This window comes from Toxorhynchites rutilus, chromosome 2, assembly GCF_029784135.1.
Source record: "Toxorhynchites rutilus septentrionalis strain SRP chromosome 2, ASM2978413v1, whole genome shotgun sequence".
NCBI lineage: Eukaryota > Metazoa > Arthropoda > Insecta > Diptera > Culicidae > Toxorhynchites > Toxorhynchites rutilus.
The window spans coordinates 200,312,927-200,319,694 of record NC_073745.1 but is presented as its reverse complement, the minus strand read 5'-3'; the positions used below and the strand labels follow the sequence as shown (position 1 = coordinate 200,319,694).

Genomic DNA, 6,768 nt, shown 5'->3' with positions numbered 1-6,768 from the left:
CATTCGTTTCAAGTTTCAATTTTTTAACAACTTCCAGAAAACAAACAAAAATAGCTGAAGCAAAAATATTATCAATCAAAAGAATTAAGTTGGTTGCAATCGAATTAACACAAATCTGGATGGGGAAAAGTTCCATCCATGATGACACAACAAACCACCGTCATTACCGCATTAGCGGGACTGATTACTCAAAAATACCTTGACTTCACTTATTACTTCCATCACGCTGGCTATGTCAACCCACCAACTCCCTCTAACTGGTGGGGAGAGGGCGGGATTTCCTTTCGCCGGGGGACGATTGTCCGCCGTAAAGATAAGACACGATAATTAAAACTTGCTAAGCAAGCAACACAGCATAAACAGGTCGTTTGCGACCATCCGGAGAACCAGGCAGGGGATGCGTCGCGATTTATTCAACGATGGTAACGATTACAGCTCAAATAGTTAGCCGAAGCACTTTATCCAGCCGTTGAAAGAGTCGGCGTTTCCCCTTTAACACTTTGATCGGCCCGTCCCCCAGATCTGGGTGACGCTTTTCTCGTTGAATTTAATAGCATTTTCGAACGGAATTTGATAGAATAGGCACTTGAATGTAAATATGGGATATGAGCAATTCCAAATGAAATCGACAAATGACAAAACATGAGTATTTTTGATTCGAATGAAAGTGTGTATACCGAATGAAAGTCATACCGAAATATTGGTACTCAAAAGTGAAATTTAAAAATATGTATTTTGGATATTGCAAATTGAATTTTTATTTTGTAAATAAAAAAGAGTACCAATTTTTTTTCTCAGTGTACATTTTTTTCATATTCAACCATCAATACTCTATAACTTTTTCTTAAACACCGAAATACGGTACTACTCATAGTACGGTACGAAATACGGTACGACTCATAGTTTTTGAGATATAAATTATCAAAGATTTCTCTTACTAAAATCGATTCGCCCTTTTCAAAAGTTACGCTTGAGTCAAAAAATTCCCAATTGCTGTGAAAAACTCATATTTCCTCCAACCCAAACGGAATACACATCTTCATTGGAATCAAAAATACAAGTTTTTAAAATCTGCATTTTTAGGACGATTTCATTTGGAATTGCTGATATGTAGAATAACTAAAAAATCAAAAACAAAAAAATGTAGTTTTTATACTATACTTTCAATCGATTTTATTCCGCATGACCTATTCTGCCAATGTTTGCATAGGTGACGTAAACATCAACACTACTCAGTGATGTAATTGATGTGATGTAATTTTTTCTAGTTTTTAGCTGAATAATCATGACTGGAAACATATTATATTGATTAATCTGTCCCTATTCAATAAATATTAACAGTCAGAAGTGACCCGGAGGGGTTATATGATTTTTGTTATTCTAATTCAATAGGAAAACACAGTTGGCGCTTACGTCAACCATGCATATTTGGGCAGTATTGTAAGTATGTTTGTATGTTCATCTGTAGGGTTGTCCCACATCAATAGAAATTTGACCCCCTTCCTGTTGACCGATTGATCTAAAAATTTTGGAACACGCCTCTATCTCTGCTGTCGTTACAAAACTACGCATTCCATGATCTTGAAAATACAAGATAGCGGCTGCTACAAAATGGCGGACTACATATTTTATCAAAACCCCATCAATATGGATAGCAAATGAAAGTAGAACTAGTAGAACTAGAACTTGACTAGTAGAACACACAGTTATTTATGAAAAAGCAAATTTAAAATGGCCGCCCTCACGAAATGGCGACATTATTTTACAATTCATTAATATGGGTATCAAACGAAAAGGCTAGACTAGTAGAACATACTTATTTGTGAAAATGCAAATCCAAAATGGCGATATGTTTTTTTTTCAAAACCCCATTGATATGGATATCAAATGAAAACGCCTAACTAGTAGAACACATTAGATCACGAAAAAGCCAAGTTCAAAATGGCCAATTACTTTTATTTATACAACTTCCGTATAGAGCGATTCCACCTCAAATCAGCCGGTTGCTGACCCGACCCTCTGCGATTTTTTTGAAACTTGGTACAAATGATGGAAAGTACCTAAAATTACAATTTTCATTATTCTATGTCCAATTGAAATCACGACTGATTTTTGAAAAGGACGTAATTAAAATGATTGATCTTTCTTTCTAAAAATTGTAACTAAAAAACCAGATGTCTGTAAGTAAGTAAGTAAGTTCTTCTAACATATTGTCCAGGTCTTTACTTGCGTATAGTTCCTCAATATCTGAATCGGCACTCGATGAGATAACTTTTCGAAACTTTTCTTCCGGCGCTTCGCACTATTTCGTCGTCACTACTTCCCTCGCTTTCAGATTTACTATTACTCCGTCCGGAAAACATATTGAGGATGAAAAAACACATGGCATCTAAGAAAAAAACTTTTAGAAATAAGCAGGGGCCTATTCGAGTTGCGCAATTACTATTCTCATTCTCAGAATAAAAACTTGTTGTGCAATTTGGTTGGTTCAGGTCAATCACGGAGAGCAACTACGAATTGTACAGTCTACCCAAGCTCAAGCTCAAGCTCATTCTCAGAAAAAAAACTTGCAACTTGCCTCTTCTTTTAGCTTTTTATCTACCAAGCGCAAAAAACAATGAAAACGTAAAAAATCGGAGTGGCCATATGTGATATAGTTTATGACGATTATTTTCCCACAAAAGTGACATATGTTCTTGGTGTTATATATATTTACAGAATCTTCGCAATCGATTGAATAGAATATTCCATATTCTTCAATAAAATTCTAGTTATTCATCGTCATCGAATATAGTATATAAAGCAAGTACGTTCGGGTGAATTTCATTTTTTATTATCAGTGGCAACACTGTACAATTGGCTGAAAAATTATTTTTATAAGTTTTCTAGTCAGGATCGGTTTCATTGGGATTCAACAGAAAAGTAGTCCTGAATCGAATCCGAATTCATTAGTATCGTTGCCCTCTTATTCCTCTAGCGCATTTCTCGTACCCAAAAACCCACATGTAAAATTTGGTTCCATTTTCTTGATTAGTTCTCGAGTTATGCAGAAATTAGTGTTAAATTCGTATGGCAGCCCCAATTTTAACGAAAATATGGGAGCCACTGTATCGGTTTGGCAGGCAATGGTTGTCTTGTAACATCTTTTCTGACATTATGATGAACACTCAGCTTGAGAGCTTCCTTTAAACTTGTTCTGCTACTTGTGTTAAACGACCTACCTACACCTACTACAAAATTCATCGTCGAAAAAAACAATTGTGGATATGATGACCCAATTAAAATTTATGAACCGCGTGCTCGTTTATGGATAGTTTATAGCGGGTCCTAAAAAAGGCAACCCCAATAAACTTGATTCCGTTGCTCCACTGCTGCTCCACTTGTTCGTGTTCGTTTCTGTGCCAATTTTTCCGATCGAAGGTTAAACAAGCGATTAATTTGTCATTCATATTAATAATAATAATAATTTCACCCCCGGATGGTGCAAGCGATTAAGGACAATAATGGTTTGGGTCGAGACAGCAGCAAAAAAAACAAAACAAAAATACTCCACCCAAAGAGAACAGAATTATTGCTGTTCTCTGGTAAAATAACAAATGAGTGCACACAAATAACAACGGTGGCACAAAAAAAAAGGATTGATGCATAATGCGCGCGACCGACTAACGCGAAATGTATGCATACGTTGTGATTGATTGGTAAAGGTAGCGCCTGGAAGGTAGTAAAAGCGGTGAAAAAATGACAAATGAGGCTTGTGACGTACATGATCCTGAATAAAACAAAGTATTAACATGTTTGACAAAAATATGTTTGCCTCGCTATATATTTCAAAAAGTGCTCCAAAAATTTACACGCGATCATTAAAATTTTTCAACAATATTTCTCATGTAGACCTGGCGACATAAAAACGTTTATGAGTATGATGATAATACCTCAATTGTTTTTACTTTCATTTTTATGTAGCTTTTCAGAGTAAATGTCACTGTAAAAATTGCCCACATAAATGATACTCCACATCTACTGTGTGGTTTTTAATGGTTGGTTTAATAGTTAATTATTTCAGGTGTGCACAGCTATGATACTTCAACTTCTCGTCTTTCTAGTACGAAAAAAAAGACTCAGCAGCTATTAATTTGTTCTGCGGGATTGAACTAAGGTTTTTACATAAGATCTTAAATTTTTTTTTTACGTAGGAAATTATGTCGTTTTTATGTCTTTGAAACCATTTCAGACATTTTGTGACCAATATATGGCTATGCGATACTTTATCACCATCATCAGTCTTGAACTCCTCACCAGATTGCAGAAGCGTATAATAAACATCACATTTCTTTTCGGATCATTTTTTTCATTTCAATTAATTTACTCTATTTATCATAACCGAATAATGACGAAAAGGAAAAAAATTGTTCCACAAAGATGTCTCAAATAAATGGGGCTACAACATTGTCGAATTATGTTCACCTCTATCTATCAAAATAATAGTTATATTTTTTATTTCATCGTAAATTTTGGTCACCCTATTTTGATAACATAAAATGAGCGCTCTATCATATGTATGTAACAACAGTTTTGCCTAGAGAATAACTGTCGAGCTCTAAATGGTAATTTCCACTTAAATGCACCTCCTGGACTATTGTGCATTGGTGTGAAGCGAAAATGATAATGGATTCTCAGGTGGTATAACGGACTTTGAAAAGAAAAATTATTTTTTTAATTTACTTTGAAAAGACTTTGAAAAGAAAAATTTAATTTTATTTAAATTAATTAACTTTTTCGTTTCAAATATGTATTACATGTAATGGAATAACATGTTTTTTTGCAAGTGATTGAAAAATCTTAAACGGGAATTGTGCCTAATTTTCTATTATAAAGATGAATTTTGATAGAACTATTAGGAATTAATAGAAAAATGAATAAGAAAGGGTCAGGACAACGTGTTTCAAATAAAATTTTTAATTCCATTGTTAACAATACGAAACTGCTTTCGGTCTGCTTATTAATTTGATAGAGATAATTGATTCACACTACCGTAGATTTCGACACCGCAAATCCCTCATCGCGAATTCATTACTCAATAGTTTTTGTTCCTATTATAGAGGCTTTAGACTACAAAGCTCATTCCCCTCTAGCCATTTAGGCGAATTAAAAGATCAATTAAATAATAGTTCCGGCATCGAATCCACGATCGGTTGCGTAGTGAAAAAACGTGAATTTTCTAAAGTATTCATATCAAAAGATCATCTTTGAGCCGGGTCAGCTAGTAAACAATATTTTCTAATGTTCTTGCAAACATTAATATGGAAAACTGAAAAATATTGATAAAATGGGGTAGTCCCTATAAGAAATAACAGAACATTCATATTCTAGATTCAGACTCAGATTCCAGATTCTGATACTATATTCAGATTTCAGATTCAGATTCTTGATATAGTTTCGAGACTCAAATTCCAGATTTAGGTTGAAGACATAGATTCCAAATGTAGAACATCTACATTTGGAATCTATGTTCGATTTATATCAAGACATAGAATTTAAATCTGGAAATCTAAGTTTGGAATTAGTTTTCTACCGCTATCTGGAATTCAAATCCAAAAATCTGAATCGGAATTTGAATCTAGAATCTGAGTTTGGAATATAACTCTGTTATCTAAGAACCTAAAATCTGGAATCTGAATTTGAAACTCGAATCTAAATCTGAAAATCTGGAATCTGAATCTGGAGTTGATATCTTCTTCTTGTTGAATGGCGTTAACGTTCCCTTGTGGAACTTTTGCCGTCTCAACGTATGCATTAACTAGCGTCATTTATTAATACTTGGTCGAGATTTCTTAAGCCAAATAACACGCCTTGAATGTATTCCGAGGGGCAAGCTCTTGAATACGCATGACCACAGTGCAAGTGGAAGGAAACTTCTTTGACGAAAAATCCCCCGGCCAGAACGGGAATCGAACCCGAACACCCGGCATGATAATGTGAGACACTAACCACTCGGCCACGGGTGCACTGCAGTTGATATATTGCTGCTAAATATGGAATCTGAACCTGTAACGTGTATATTATAGATTCCAAATTTAGACTCCAGCTTTTTAAGATTTTTAATCCAGATTGCAGATTGTTGAATTTTGTTGATAATTCAAATTCTGATTCTAGATTCAAGATTCAAAACCCAAATTTAGATCACCGATTCAGATTTCACACTCAGATTCAGCTTCCAAATTCTGATTCCCAATTTGAATCCAGATTCAGTTTCCAAAAGTATATTTTAGTTTCAGATTCTAAACCTCGATTCCAGATTCAGATTCCTTATATAGCTTTCAGATTTAGATTCAAGATTTTTGAGCCACACATCAGATACTAGATTCCAAATTAAGAATCCAAATTCAAATTCCGGAATCTGGTTCCAAATCCAGATTCAGATTCCAGATTCAGTTTTCAGATTTCTGGCTCAAAATTCAGATTCCAGATTCACTGACTGCTGACTCAGGTTACAGATACAGATTCCATATTCGGTTTCCTGTTTGAGATATAAGACTCAGATTCCACAGATTTTACGTTCTAATTCAGATTCCAGATGAGGAAAGATTCCAGATTCCAGACTTAAATTACAAATTCAGATCGCTATTCCCATTCCGATTCAGATTTTTAGATTTAGCTTTCAGATTCAGAATTCCAGCTTCCAGGTTCTAAATTCTAGATTCCGAATACAGGTTTCAGATTTAGATACCACATTTAGCAACCTGATATTTATTCCAGATTTTAAGTTTT

General features: G+C 34.6%; 1 protein-coding gene across 19 annotated transcripts in view; it reads right to left on the bottom strand.

Moving 5' to 3' along the window:
- Positions 1-6,768, bottom strand: part of LOC129765174 (poly(rC)-binding protein 3) — a 675,323-nt gene that overhangs the window by 57,914 nt on the left and 610,641 nt on the right. The window lies entirely within an intron of this gene.